The sequence below is a fragment of the Lissotriton vulgaris genome, unplaced genomic scaffold (genome assembly GCF_964263255.1).
Source record: "Lissotriton vulgaris unplaced genomic scaffold, aLisVul1.2 SCAFFOLD_4186, whole genome shotgun sequence".
Taxonomy (NCBI): domain Eukaryota; kingdom Metazoa; phylum Chordata; class Amphibia; order Caudata; family Salamandridae; genus Lissotriton; species Lissotriton vulgaris.
Genome location: NW_028242033.1, coordinates 88,725 through 103,761, shown reverse-complemented (window position 1 = coordinate 103,761; position 15,037 = coordinate 88,725). Strand labels below are relative to the sequence as shown.

The 15,037-nt window shown below is 48.8% G+C and overlaps 1 long non-coding RNA gene across 1 annotated transcript in view; it reads left to right on the top strand.

The window, feature by feature from the left end:
• The first annotated feature begins 8,147 nt into the window (after nt 1-8,147).
• Nucleotides 8,148-15,037, top strand: part of LOC147669090 (uncharacterized) — a 35,762-nt gene continuing 28,872 nt past the window's right edge. The window contains exons 1-2 of the long non-coding RNA XR_015303743.1: nt 8,148-8,266; nt 14,933-15,006. This is a non-coding gene — a long non-coding RNA (uncharacterized LOC147669090). The remainder of the gene's footprint in view (nt 8,267-14,932; nt 15,007-15,037) is intronic.

Below are 15,037 nucleotides of genomic sequence, written 5' to 3'. Positions count from 1 at the left end.
CTGGGGCAGGAGTACCCGATGGAAAAACCGATGTCAGTGCGTGCTGAATCTGCGCATAACGGAAAAACTCTCTGTCACTTAAATCGTATTCCACCTTCAACTCCTCAAAAGTCTTGACCCTGTCCTTGGTCCATACGTCATTCATCTTTTCGTCTTCCACAGGGAGCCCAGTCTCTCGAATGCGTAAAGTGGAGTCGCTCGTGTCAATCTATCCTTCCATCCCATTGCAGCATTTGCACGATACCATACTTGCACCGCTAGCTTGGTTGGACCCGTGAGCATCTTCCCGGCAGATTTTGTATAGAGCGCCCTATTGTAGTCCCCGCCAGGCAACAGCCACTTGTCCATTTCGAACGCGGGATTCGACGCAGGACCATGCGTACCATGATTAATCGCCCCCAGCTGGGAGGCCCAATAGTAGCGCCTAATATCCGGGAGTGCGATTCCACCATCGTACCATGGGAGTGTCAATTTGGCAAGGGCAATACGGGATCGCCCGCCCCATATCAGTTGTCTCTATAGACTTTCCACCTCTCGAAGGTAGCTTGCTGGGATAGTGTCAAATGTATTCTGTAACGCATATAAGAACCGGGGTAGCGACATCATTTTGAATAATGCCTCTCGTCCGAGAGGGGACAACGGAAGCTTGCGCCATGCCTCAACATTGGACCTTAGGCGTTGAAGTGGGGGTAGCAAGTTACTTTCAAAGCGGACCACAGGATCTAGGGCGATAAAGACGACCAAGTATTTAAACCCCGCCTGCACCACCTGTATGGGGCACCCATGTGGCAAGAGAGGAGACTCACTGGAAGGACATATACACAGGACTTAGACCAGTTAATTACGAGGCCGGAATTTTTCCCAAAATAATTTAACACATCAAATAACACTATCAGCGGCTTCCGAGGCGACGTGAGATACAGCAGGATATCGGCCGCATAGAATGACACTCTGTCCTCGAAGTCCATGGTCCATCGAATACCCTTCATTGATGGCTCCCACCTCAGCCAAGCTGCCAAGGGTTCCAAAGCGAGGGCAAAAAGAAGCGGAGACACAGGCATCCCTGGCAGGTACCCCTTCCGAGGGTATACAAGCCAGAAACTAGAACATTCACGACCACCTGGGCCAATGGTTCCTCATACAGTAATTTCACCCAGCCAATAAAAACAGGGCCAAAACCAAACTTAGCAAGGGCTGCCCAGAGGTACGGCCATTCTAGCGTATCAAACGCCATTGTGGCGTCCAAAGAGGCCAAAATGGCCGGCTCACGTAACAACGACGCCCTCGCGAGGGCGCCATGCAAGCGCCGAAGATTCAATGCCGTGTTATGGAGTGGAATGAAACCGGATTGATCTGGATGGATCAGGTCGCCAATGACGGTTATCAAGCGGTTCATGAGCACTTTTGCGAGGATCTTGGGCTCAGCGTTAAAGAGTGAAATGGGTCTGTACGATGCACAACGATCTTGCGGCTTCCCCTCCTTGTGAATCACGACAATAGATGCAAGTGGTTGATCAGGAGGGAGGGAACCCGCATCTAGCGACTCTAAAAACATCGATCGAAGATATGGTGCTATTTTAGCCGGGTGCAGCTTGTAGAGCTCAATGAGGAGTCCATTAGGGCCCATGGCCTTTCCCGACCGCACGGAGCGGACAGCAGTCGCCACCTCCTCGATGGAAAGCATTGCGTCCATCAGTTCCCTGTCTAAATCCGATAAGCAGGGCAGTGCAATGTCTCGTAGAAGCAGATGTGAGTCCTGCTCCGGCCTGTCTGATACAGGGGAATATACAGTTCGGAAGTATTCCGAAAAACACTCCACAATCTCAGTGGGGTCAGTTACTCTCACTCCATCCACTCTCTCAATCAAAGGAACCACACGACTAGCCCTCTCCTTCTTGTCTAGCCAAGCAATCAACTTTCCCGCCTTATCACCCACATCATACAGACGTCCTTGCTGCTCTCTGCTCATCACTTTGGCGGCATCCGTCACCAGCGCTCTATAGTCAAGTTGTTTAAAACTGAGGAGGTGGAGCTTGTCCTGGGCAACACTAAATTCCAATTCCCTTTCTAAGTCCGTTATTTCAGTCTCAAGTCGGACAACTGCCTCGTATTTACGTTTCTTAGCGCTATTGCTTAATGATAGCGCCTGGCCACGGATAACAGTCTTGTAGGCTTCCCATAGTGAGACAGAAGATGACACAGACCCTACATTTTCCATGAAGTATTGATCCAGTGATTTGACCAACTCTGCACGGATCTTAGGGTCGCGGAGATACCAAGGGTTAATCGGGGCTACCCGGCCATCAGTTCCCAGCCTTGTTTCCATGACAAGCCATAAAGGAGAGTGGTCTGAAATACCCCTGGCCAAATGTCTGATCGCTCTGACAGATGAGGCCTGTGTCGCGGGCATCAGTATGTAATCGAGTCTCGAGAGACTACCGTGAGCACCAGAGTGAAAGGTGTATTGCAACTGCCCCGGATGAAGCAGTCTCCAACAATCTATTAATCCCAAAGTATCCAGGAAGCCACCCAGCCAGGACCGAGACTTCACGAGTTCCCTAGGGGGGGTAGCGGTCGCTATTTTCGGATACTACCAAATTAAAATCACCACCCACCACCAGGATGCTTTCCGGGAGCCCCAAAATCACTCTCCCCAAGTCGGCAACGGTCGTAGTCTGGAGTCCAGGCGGGACATAAACAGAAAGCAGGGTGATAACCTTCCCCTCCCATCTTCCAATAATGGCGGCGTACCGCCCCCTATCATCAAGGATGATATCATCGACCTCCAGAGGAAGGGAACCCCTGACCAGGATACCCACCCCCCTAGAGCCGGTAGTGAATCCAGAGTGCGCCAGAAGACGGTAGCCCCGTCGATTCATAGCATGGCATGTGTTTCATATCAGGTGTGTCTCCTGCAGCAGCACAACATCAGGGGAGAGGCGTCTTAATAGTTGTAACACTACACCACTTTTTATCCTGTCCCCCAACCCACTAACATTCCAACATAATAATTTCAATCCCCTACCCCCATTCCCAGGAATGATTGCTGCATCCACCCCACAACGAACGCGACATCCAAGTCCAAAAATACATTGCCTTGAAATGAACGAAACATCAACATCTCGCCCCCCCCCCTCCCCCACCCCCCAACAAACTCCCAAAACCAGACCCACCACCCTGCACCCCTGCGTTAGACTCGGAAGCCACCCCGACTTGCAGTGTGCCTGTTGCCCTAACATATAACTAATCTACAAAAAGAAACCCCAGAGGAGGAAGAGACCCACCCCCCGCCACCCCTGGGTAACCACCTCTATCAGAGCAAGTTTAAGAATCATCAAACCACAGCTGGAAGGTCTATATTTTTTTTTTATTGTGGGTTTATATAGCGCTAGGAATCGACTCCCAGAGGAGTATCTCCGCGCTTCGACCGCTGGGGAACCTCTAAGGTGCGACCAAGCATCCCCGGCGGTCTGGGGGGGGGCCGTTGTGAAGATGAGGCAAGCTAATGCCCAGAGTTGCCGAGTGTGGTCCCTGACTGGAGTAGGCACCGAGGCGAGAATTATCGAGCCCGCTGACCATGGTCCACGACCCTGCCGCGTCTGGAATCAAACCCTGGTCCCGGGCCGTCCTCTGCTTACGGGTCTGCCGCCTCTAACCAGTGAGCCACACCACTCCACAATGTAGTCCAGAGAACCAAGTCCGTTTCTCATTCCCTCTCCATCGGGCCACCTTCAGCTCCTCCAGAGTGTTCAGAGTGTTCCTGCTGCCTGGGCAGCGTGTCCAGCCAGCCACTTGCAGCCTCAGGATGATCAAAAAAGAACGTCCGATCTCCATATTCCACACGTAGCCGAGCTGGAAAGAGCATTGCGTATTTCATGTCCCTGTCTCTCAATCGTCTCTTCACCCCCTGGAACCCCATCCTTTTGTTTCTGCACAAGCTGGGTGAAGTCCGGGTAAAAGCTCACCGTGGTATTTTCGAATTTCGTGGGGCCACCCAAGCGCGACGCCTGCAGGATAGCGTCTCTATCGCGAAAGTTGAACATCCTGGCGATTATGGGCCGTGGGGCAGCACCCTGCTTAGGTTTACCTCCCGGCACCCTGTGTGCCCGTTTCACCGCAATGAAGTTGCTCAGGCCTTTAGGTGCAAGATGGCTTACGATGAGGTCCTCCACGAGGAGGTCAACAGTTGGGCTTTCTGGTTTTTCAGGGACACCCACAATACGAACGTTATTTCGTCTTGCACGACTTTCGAAGTCCTCCAGTCGGCGAGAAAAGAAATCGTTTGAGGACCGTAGATTGCGGACCTCCGTTTGTAGATCGGAAACATCAGTCGTGAGGCTGGAGGTCTTCAAGTCCAGGGATTTGACTTTTTCATTGGTCTTAGCTAAATCCGCCCTGATCAAATTGACGATGATCGCCACAGTGTCAAGTTTTTGGGCCAGAGTCTCATATTGTTGGCCAGTAGAGGTCTTCATGCCAGCAATGGCGCCCATGACATCACGTAGAGTCAAATCATCTCCCGCCGTCGAGTCGTCTCCCGCATCTCCCAGAGGCCTACTCGCCCCACCGGGGGATCCCTTAGGATGAGTGTACCTTTCCATAACGTTAGATTGTATGGTACCCCCAGGGTGGACAGACTTGGTCTTTCGCCTCTCGATCTCCGGTTTGCCGGCCATCTTGAAAGTTGCGCCCCCCAGGGGACCTTGAGACCTGGTTAAAATGGCTACGTTCAAATCACCCAAAGGGGTTCGCTAGAAGAACAGGTTACCACTTGCCATACAACGAACAGTGACATTCAATCACGGCACTAGAGCGAAGTTGCGGAGTTGAGTAAACCCTGTGTAGCAGGAGCGAAACCGATGTTGGGGAGGGTACTAGGCCAAAAGCGAAACCAAAAGCTAAGACCTGGGTAGAGAGAAGGATCAGGCTGGCCGATGTTGTTCAATTACTGACCGGGCAGGCCATTTACTCGAGCCCGGGGCAATTCCGTGGAGCAGGCCACAAAAGTTCAGAGTTTCGTAAAATCGGTTCCCGGGGTCCAAATCAATTTCTGGAAACAGCTATTATATCAGCTGGGTTGCATCTTCAATGACCCGTTGTCATAACCAGGATAATAGTCAGGATAAGTGCCGGACGTGGCGAAGGTCCGGGAGCCCTGTGCTCACGCGGCCATCACGGTTGCGCGCGAAGCTCCTCCCCCCCCCCCCAAAGCACGTTTTTATGGTGCTTCTACTACACTTTATTCATTTTCATGCGTTAACTGTGTCTAACGTGTGCAAGGTGCACGTGCAGCTTTGTGTGTCTTAAATCTGTAAATGTGTCATGTATTATGATTTCTAAAATCTTGAGTCCTTAAAGGTGATGGGATTAGATGGGGAAAATACAACGTTTTGATATCTTGGGCTACAGATTCATCATTCAGACCAAAATCTCCTAGATTGCAATTTGTTAAAAGTGCAAGATGCCCTTTAATCGCAGATCATATTTTGGACGTTTCTACCCATTACACATAATGCTGCAGGTGCCTACCTTATTGTTCTTGGAACCTGCCTATCTTATTCCCCATTCCCCCTTCCTCGTCCCATAATTGTTGAATTGTTGGACAGATGTTTGACCTGATTTAGAGTCCAAATAAGCCTTGAGTTTCCTTCGCCAAATTGAAGCTTCATACAAACCCGACAGAGGTGGACACTCCCAATTTTGAACACTAATTTCTGGTAGCTCAATTCTAATGGGTCTTTCGCTGGCTATCTGACCGTCATTATCAGAGGTTGGCTTTCACCTCTAGGGAAAAAATTGATCTATTCCTCCCCAAATCTGCTTTACCAGCAAACATCATCCCACACTCTTTGTTGCACTGAAGGCTACAAAATAACCTTAAGCATTGCATCAAAGGTTTCACAATATGCCCCTGCGATCCCATGGAGGGCATGCGACCTTCAGGCAGGTTCTATTTTAGAAAGATTGGGTGAACTCCGGTATCCCATTTGAGACATTTGTTGAACAGTATGGTCTCCACACAGGGCAGTTCCTTATTTATTGAAGCTTGACCCTTGCTCTTCATCCCTATGTCACCTACACTGAACCCCAACCTCACTGTCATGTGCAAAGGCTACATATCATGAGTAATGCTAGAAGGCTGATCTCATTGATAAGATGGTCGATCCAGTCTTGGGCTCTAATAACCTTAAATTAGCTACAGAGCAATGGGGAAGTAGTCATAGGAAGGACCCTCACCCAGAAAGAATGAGAGAAGCAACTAGTGTGTCAGCACAAAATCTTCTGCAGTCCTAGGTTTCGGTTAAATCCAATTTAGCATCCTTCACTGCGCGCACCTTATTCCAGTGTAAGCTCTAGTTGCCCTAGATGTCAGACCTCAGGGCAGATATGAAACACATGTTTTGGAATTGCTCAATGCTCTGGACATATTGGAGGGACATCAACAGAATATTAGCATTGATCATCGGTTGCATTGACCTTTACAACTTTGAAAGCTGTGTCCTGGGCCTCTGCCAGAGCCCAAAGGCTCTTACGGCCGATAATAGATCCTTAAACTTAGTTCTTTTACTCTCCAGATGTTCATCACAATGAAAAGGAAGGGACCACTCTACCCCAAGATATCACAGTGGCAGCAGTCTACTTTATGTTGAGTTGAAACTGAGGCTATAAACCGCTGCAGAGAAGAATCACTGGACATCAGGAAATATCTTGTTGCTGGCCTTGGACAGAGTTAATGTTTGCTTTCAGGGGTGAATTTAAGGATGACACCAAGCCTCCTAGAACCGATTTTATTTCTTCCAACATGTGGTCACGTAATTGTGATGTTCATGCTCAGCATATGACTATACTGTCCACTGCTTACTTCTTTCTCCCTCCTGTGTTCTGCTTTATCTGCTGGAATGCAGGAGTGTGTTCTCAGCACTGTCCTTGTAGTATAATGATTGTCCTTGGCTGCCCCTGTGTCCTCCGGATGCTCACACTCGATATGTACTATATTCCAGGTTGAACCTGTCAAAGTTCATGTTTAACTTATTTGAGTTCTCTCTGATCTGTGTTATGGCATAGCAGCCACATGTGCCTTCATTCAGCAGAATGCTTTGTTAAATGTCACATTCAAAATGTGGCTGTAAATTTACCTCTGCCATTTGTTTTCCATCTTCTATAGTCACTATGTTGACTACCCTGTGGCATATATTTGCTACTGCATGAAAACCAGTAAAGATGATTTAAAATAATTGCGTTCAAAAGTTGGAATGATAAAGCAGAATCTTGGGAGAGTGCCCAGCAAGCTATGCAGTCTAGTAACTAATGCTTTTAAACAAACTTTATTGGGTTTTTGTTGTTGTTCCTAATTCCTCTTTTTCACAAGTAATGAATCAGTCTGCTTGCTTTGTCGTACAATATTACATATGAACTATCCAGAGTACTCCAATGTTATGAACATTAGAAGTTTCATCGGTTACTAGCAAAACATAAATATACGTGCAAGAGAAAACAAAAAGGTGGAAGGAATATCGTACACATCATATCTTCAACACGAAAAATTACAAACCATCCCTAGACGTCACCCTTTAAGAAATACCCTTTAACTCTACCCCCCAACCCTTTGGAGTCCCTCCCCCCTCCCAGGCTCTGGCTGCAATGTCTAGATCATATTTGTCCCTCTCCAATCAAACTTCTTTGATTACAATGAGTTGTCCCACTGCTACGTCCTGAACCAATGATGTTTAGACAGTTGTCATTAATATAATAAATCTCATGTAGATAATGAGTTTGAGGACATGTGTTATATGAAATTCTCTGGCAATATTAAAAAAACTATTATTTCAGTATTGTGAAATTTGTATGTCATGTGGCAATCCAATTGTTCATTTGTTTATAAATTCAAAAGAATTACATGTTCAAACAGAAGTTCTTGCTGTTTATATTTTTGAGACCCTTGCGAGCACTCCCGTTTCTCTGCTTCTCATCCTTTAACTTGTAGATTTCCAAACAGTTGTAGATCTTTTGCACTATACCACAAATGAATGTTGCAAGCCGTCACACATCTTTACCCTCTGCTAGAAATCCCTTTGGACCCTTCTACTGGGTGTTTATAATGCTTTGTGGACGTCCTAGTTATGTGTTTTCTTTATACCTTTTTTAACAGATTTGAGAAATTGGCTCAGAATTGTAAAAAGAATGTGGAAATTCTGCAGCTTGCTCAAGCACAAGGATTGGATCCACCACCGCACCACTTTGAAGAAAAAACATTTAAAATTGTGAGGTAGGAACATTCTACATCTGATTAAACACAAGCTTATGGTTAAACAAGCTTATGGTTAAACATTTACAGGTGGTGTTTCAAAGCAAAGTTGATTGTATTCAGCAGGTGACCTAGTGAAATTAAGGTGGTCAGAATAGACGGAGCAAGTGAAAGAAAATAAAGTAACACATTAGATCAGATAATAAACAAGGCTGAAATACCAAATTTTGTTGGGTCATTTATGCATGCCATGATTTGTGAGATACCCGACTTCAGACAAGAAAAAGAGGAAATTGAGGCAATTAAGAGCACAGGGTTCTAATTTGATAGCAATGCGCACAATGGATAATATGCATTGGCAGTGCAATCGATCTCACGTGCCCAAGTGGCTTTACTAATGCTTGTAAAGTTGCAACTTGAGTTTCTTTATACACTGCTGAATGATCATTAAATAGAAACACAAAAATGGTTGAGGTTAAATTTGTGCAGTTAGCATATTATTGCAGTTATAATATTATTGCACAAATGCCTGTAGTAAATGTATTAACAGGCCCTGAAGGCATGATGAAAGAGGATGAAAGCTTGCACGGTTCCACATAGACAAGTCTACCAACTCATCCATCTCCCTGAAGTGCATGCCCTATATTATAGGTTGCTTTGTCCACCAACCGTGAACAAGGGTAGTGCCAATTAACTCTCTTTACAAAATTGAAAGGTAAGACGAGTTATTTTTAATATAGGTTCTGTATAACCATTCCCCTATTGCGTGTGTTTTTTATTTGACTATAAATTATTCTGTGTTAATAAGTATGAAGTTTATATTTCTGACTGTCTTCTTCTGGCTATTACTTGGCAGTGTTCAGCCACAAAAGACCTCTGAGTGAACTTGAGGCAAAGCAGGGTATATATATCTTGTAGTGTGCATACCCTGCTCTGGCAAGGTCCGTGGAAATAGATAAACATGGGTGCCACTTCTTTTCTGTGGTTAAGGGGAAATGGTGAAAATATGATTTAAGACAGAACTCCTACCCACAAAGCTCTTTTAATACAACAAGGAGTTACTTTGTATTAAAAGGAGTTCCTTTCTATACAGTTAATTGTACAGATACATTTATACCCTTAGCACAAAAACACTAGGATGCCCAACTGCAGCAACTAACAAGCTAAAATGGATTCCAATACAACTGCAGAGTAGAAATTACAACGACACCATACCCTCACTCTGGTAACCCAGATCACAGAAATACAACCAAGAGTTGCCTGTAATCTTTGATGTATCATTAGTATTAGAATGAGTGCACACACTTTACTGCAAGCAGGGTACCAGGATACACACATACTGTTAGTACCACAGCCAAGATAAGCACACACATTGCTCACACTAGAGCCATGGTATGCTCTCCTGCATGCACACTTCTGGTACTGCAGTCAAAGTGAGCACTCTAGCCCCCCCAGCCCCCTCTGCACACAAATACTCCCTCTACCTCTCCCTCTCCCTCTCCCCCCCCCCTCTCTCTCTCTCTCTTCTACCTCTTCTCCCCCTCCCTCTCCCTCTCGCTCTCCTCTCTCCTGTTACTACTGACATGGTATGCTTGCCTGCACACACACTCTGGTGGTACTGCAGTCAGCTTGAGCGCTGCAAACACAACCCACTTAAGCCGCACTGGATCCAGGGTAACAGGCAGAACATCAACCTTCCCGCACAGGCAATCTGAAAGAGACAATTAGTTATAGATTCCTTACCTTTAGAATTACCCCCAGGCATCAGACTGGATCCGGAGATTTTTTTTTCGTTAGCAGTTTCCCTGCTCATCAAAAGGTGGCGTTGGCCGGCTCCACGTTCATTGTTGGTGTCGTGGTCGCCAGGATGACATTGCAGCAGCTACTTAGATGCCGCCCTCGCGTGTTGCTATCAGTTCTTTCTTTTTCCGCGCCAGCAAGCGCAGATCCGGAGAGAGCGGTACCGCCAGTCACCTTTTGACTGACTTTTTTGCGACTTTTGTTGACACCGTTTTTGAGTCTATCGACTCCTGGTGCACGTTAGGGATGCCCGGTTTCAAGGCTTGCAGTTCCTGCCGAAAGCTGATGTCGGTGACGGATCCGCACCTCATGTGCCTGTGGTGCCTGGAACGCGACCATAATCCCAAGCAATGTTCCGACTGACAGACCATGAATCCGAAGCCTTTGCGGGAGCGGTCCCGAAAGCTTCTCAAGGCTCAGCAGTCTGCCCCACGCCATTCATGGTCCTGGTCGCGTGATAGGTCAAGGGACCGGTCGTGGAGCCACCACCACCACTCCTCTTCGAAGTCTTCGCTTTCCTCAGGTAAGTCGAATCACAAGAAGAAGTCGAAGACGCATCGTTGTTCTTCGACTTTACCACGTCCGGCAGCCGACGCCACCAGCTCCGAGTTTCCCTTCCTTTCTCGGGACTCGGAGCGAATCCTGTCCAGCTTCGAAGCAATGCATGCCATCTTTCGGCAGCCCGACTCTGCTGGCGCACATTCGGGCCCTGTGGGTGGGGACCCTGGGCCTTCGACGCTGGCGGCTCCGGCCCCAGCACCACAGGGTCCCCTTGGATCCAGGCTTGGATCCGGATTGGTGCTGGTCGACCTCATAACATCTCCACCAGCACTGATTCCACCAGCACCACATCCGCAGCCAACGTCGACCCCGACGTGGGCCTGGAGCCAGACCGACGTTAGATCCGGCGCAGATGGGTACTTTGGTACTCCTGTTCTACCCTGGTTCTTTCAGGACAGATTGGCAACCAGAGGAGGGTGAAGAGGACTGGGAGGGGTCTGGAGACCTTCTAACTGACCAGTTGGAGTATCATCCGGACTGGAGAGAGGATTTGGGGGAAGCCAGTGGTCTGGGTACCTCCCCAGACCTTGGCATATTGTCTCCTCCTACCGTGGATACAGAGTAAAGAGAGCGTCTTACGCAGTAGTGATGCGTAGGGCGGCCGAGGCTCTCAACCTCGAGCTACCTACGGTGGCAGTCAGGACTAACCTCCTAACAGAGGTGCTTCAACCGACAGCCAGCTCTTTGGAGCCCCTCCTGCTGTTTAATGAAGCCCTAACTGACATCCTTTTAGGCACCTGGTCCAGGCCCAACACAGGGCTCCTGTGGATAGGATGATTACCCGACGCCACCGCACTGTTCCGGGCGACCCCACTTTCCTCTCCCAACCCCCCACTCCCTGGGAGCTTGGTGATCCAAGACTCCACGTCCAAAGGCACATTAACTACCGCATCTCCTGATAGGTAATCCAAAAAGCTGGACCATCTTGGGAAGAATATGTTTTCTTCCTCCAGCTTGGGACTGCGGTTGGTAACCACAGCATGTCTGTTGGACCTTTACACCCACTCTGTGTGGGATAGGGTAGTGCAGGTGCTGCCCCAGTGCCCGGAGGAGGCCTGGGCTGTGCTCTCCTGTGCAGTCGCAGAGGGGAGAGACGCAGACAAGTTTACGATATGATGTGGACTGGACACCGCAGACTCGCTAGGCAGGACGATTTCAGCGTTGGTAACGCCTCGACGCTCGCATGGCAGAAGTCGACTGGTTTTTCAGGGGATATCCAAGCTACCCTAATGGACATGCCCTTTGATGGCAGTCGCCTGTTCAGCGACGAAGCAGACATCGCACTAGAGCGCTTCAAGAACTCTCAGGTGACAGCCAAGTCCTTGGGCTTCTCCACCACCCTCCCTGCACCAGTCTGCTTTTTGCATCTTTCGTGGCTACAGAAGGGGTGCCCCGCCATGTTCCACCCAGAGCCACAGGCTGGCGCAAGCTGTTCAGCCCCTCCACGGGGACGTGGGACCCACCGCCGTGGGTCTGGGGGCCAGCGAGCGGGCCAGTCCACCACCGCCCCCTCTGCAGCAGCTTCCAAACCCTCCTAGCCCGACCTTTCAGGGCCACCAATCGCCAGTGGGCGTAAGGATTCGCCATCACCTCCCCCACTGGCACACCATCGGGCGGTGGGTTTTGCAGATAGTCCGAAGGGGCTACTCCGTCCCCTTCAAAACTTCCCCCCCTCGACTACCCACCCAGCCATGCCACCTCAGTACCATCGAATGTCGGAGGATCATCTGGCCCTTCTCCAACAGGATTTTACGGCTCTCTTGGTCAAGGGAGCCATCGAGCGAGTTCCTACCCTAGAAGTAGGTTGTGGTTGCTATTCCCTCTACTTTCTGGTGCCCCAGAAGGACAAAAGCCTGCGTCCTATCTTGGATATCAGGAACCTCAACCGTTTCCTCGGGAAGGAGAAGTTAAAAATGTTGACGCTAGCTCAGGTTCTGTCTGCCCTTGGTCCTGGAGATTGGATGGTCGTGTTGGACTTGCAGGACACTTACGTTGACATCTCCGTCCTGCCAGCCCACCAGCATTACCTGCGGTTCACGGTGGGCCACAAGCACTTTCAGTTTACCGTGCTCCCCTTTGGCCTTATCAGCGCCCCTTGGGTGTTCACAAAGGTGATGGCGATGGTCGCAGCTCATCTGTGCAGATCAGAGGTTCCAGTCTTCCCCATTCTCGACAAGTGGCTGTTGAAGGCAGACTCTCCCAGACAGTTTTCTCCCACCTCTAGACTATGGCTGACCTCCCGCACTCGCTGGGGTTCACTATGAACATGCTGAAGTCACACCCGACTCCCTCTTAGAAGCTCCTTTTCATTTGAGCAGTTCTGAATACGACGCAGTTTCGGGTTAATCCTCCCGGGCAGCGAGCCCGGGATATTCGGGCTATGATTCTGGTCTTTGAACCTCTATCTCAGGTTTCGGTCAGAATGACCCTGAGGCTGCTGGGCCTCTTGGCCTCCTGCATTCTGCTGGTAGATCATGCCAGGTGGCATATGCTGGCTCTGCAGTGGGACCTGAAGTTCCAGTGGACTCTGTCTGATTGCATTCAGATCTAGGAAGGCACCGCATGACAATTGCAGTGGTGGCTAACGAACTAGGATTCAGTCAACAGCAGATCCCTCTCCCTTCACCAGCCAGAGTACACAGTGGTGACGGACGCTTCACTTCTGGGGTGGGGTGGCCACATGAGAGAGGCGGAGTTCAGAGGCCTCTGGTCTCAGGCGGAGTCTGTGCTCCACATCAACCTCCTGGAGCTCCGGGCTATCCATCTTGCACTGAAGGCATTCTGTCCCGCTGTCCGGGGAAGAGTAGTGCAGGTGTTCACGGACAACACCACTGCCATGTGGTAATGCAACAAACAGGGCAGGTGGGGTCATGGACCCTGTGTCAAGAGGCTCTCCGTCTCTGGACATGGCTGGAACATCAGGGAATATTCCTGGTGGTTCAACACCTGGCAGGTTCTCTGAATGCCAGGACAAACTACCTCAGCCGCAGGTGCATGATGGATCACGAATGGCGTCTTCACTCGGAGCTGGCGCAAGGTCTCCTTCAGCAGTGGGGAGAGCCTTTTTTAGATCTATTCGCCACCGGAGAGAACACGCAATGTCAGCAATTCTGCGTGTGGGAATTTCCATGGCAGCAGTCGCTAGGCAACGCTTTTCATCGTGAGTGGAGTTGCGGTCTTCTATACGCCTTTTCGCCTATACCACTTCTGCCCGAGTGCTGAAGAAGATCAAGCGCGAACGGGCCCAAGTCATCCTTGAGGCTCTAGATTGGGCATGAAGAGTCTGGTATCCCGAGCGGTTACACATGTCCATCGATCCTCCGATCTGACTGCCTCTTCCGGAGGATCTTCTGTCGCAGCAGCAGGGGATGGCCCTCCAATCGAACCTGTCCAGTATCGACCTCCTTGCATGGATATTGAGCGGCGACAGTTGACAGCCTTCGACCTTCCTCCCAAAGTCGGTGATGTTATCTTGGCAGCCAGGGGTCCCTCCACTAAGCCGGCATACGCCTGCAGATGGAAGACATTTGTGGCATGGTGCACAACAAAGGCTGTGTATCCCCTTTCTGATGTTCTCTTGTTCCTCCTGTCTTTGGCCCAGCAGGGCTCTGCTCTGGGCACTCTAAAGGGAAACCTCTCAGCCATTCTTAGGCTTTCTGATCAGCCATCTCTTTTCAAGTCCCCTGTTGTAAATCGCTTCCTTAAGGGCTTTACTCATCTTTTTCCTCCTATTCCCTTCGTAATGCCTCAGTGGGACTCGAACTTGGTTCTCACAACGTCATCCCGGCAACCACGACTCGAACGACAAACGGAGAGCCAACTGCAGCCACCTTTTGACGCGCAGGGGTACTGCTGACTAAAACAAATTCTCCTGAGCCAGTCTGACGCCTGAGGGTACTTCTGACAGTAAGGAATCTATAACTAATCTATGTCTCTTACAGATATGTAATTACCGAAGGTAAGGAACTTGTTCAATAGGTACATATAGTACTTTGCATCATGGTAAATTTCAGATCATGAAAATTATGCTGCTAGTGATGAATTTTCAGTAATACTACTTAAGGTGTTTACAGCACTCACCAGGATCACAAACTTTCAGACATTTGTTTATTGTGAACTTCACATGCTTCTAGGTGCTTTTTTGTCATTTATAGCTTATTCAATAACTACATTAAAACATGACTCAAAATATTCAGCAAATTGCTTATCTAGTTACAAAACTGAAATTGAATTACCACTGCTTCACTCTTTGATTATTGCTGGTAGAAATCATAAAACTTGAATTACCCTCTTCAATAAGCATTGTTGTTATTTCATCTTTTACAGGATATTTGCAGAACTCAACAGTACAGAAATGCTTCTAATAATTGTAAAAGGCATTAATCTGCCATCACCTCCAGGTAATCATTTCAATATTTTTTTTATCGTACT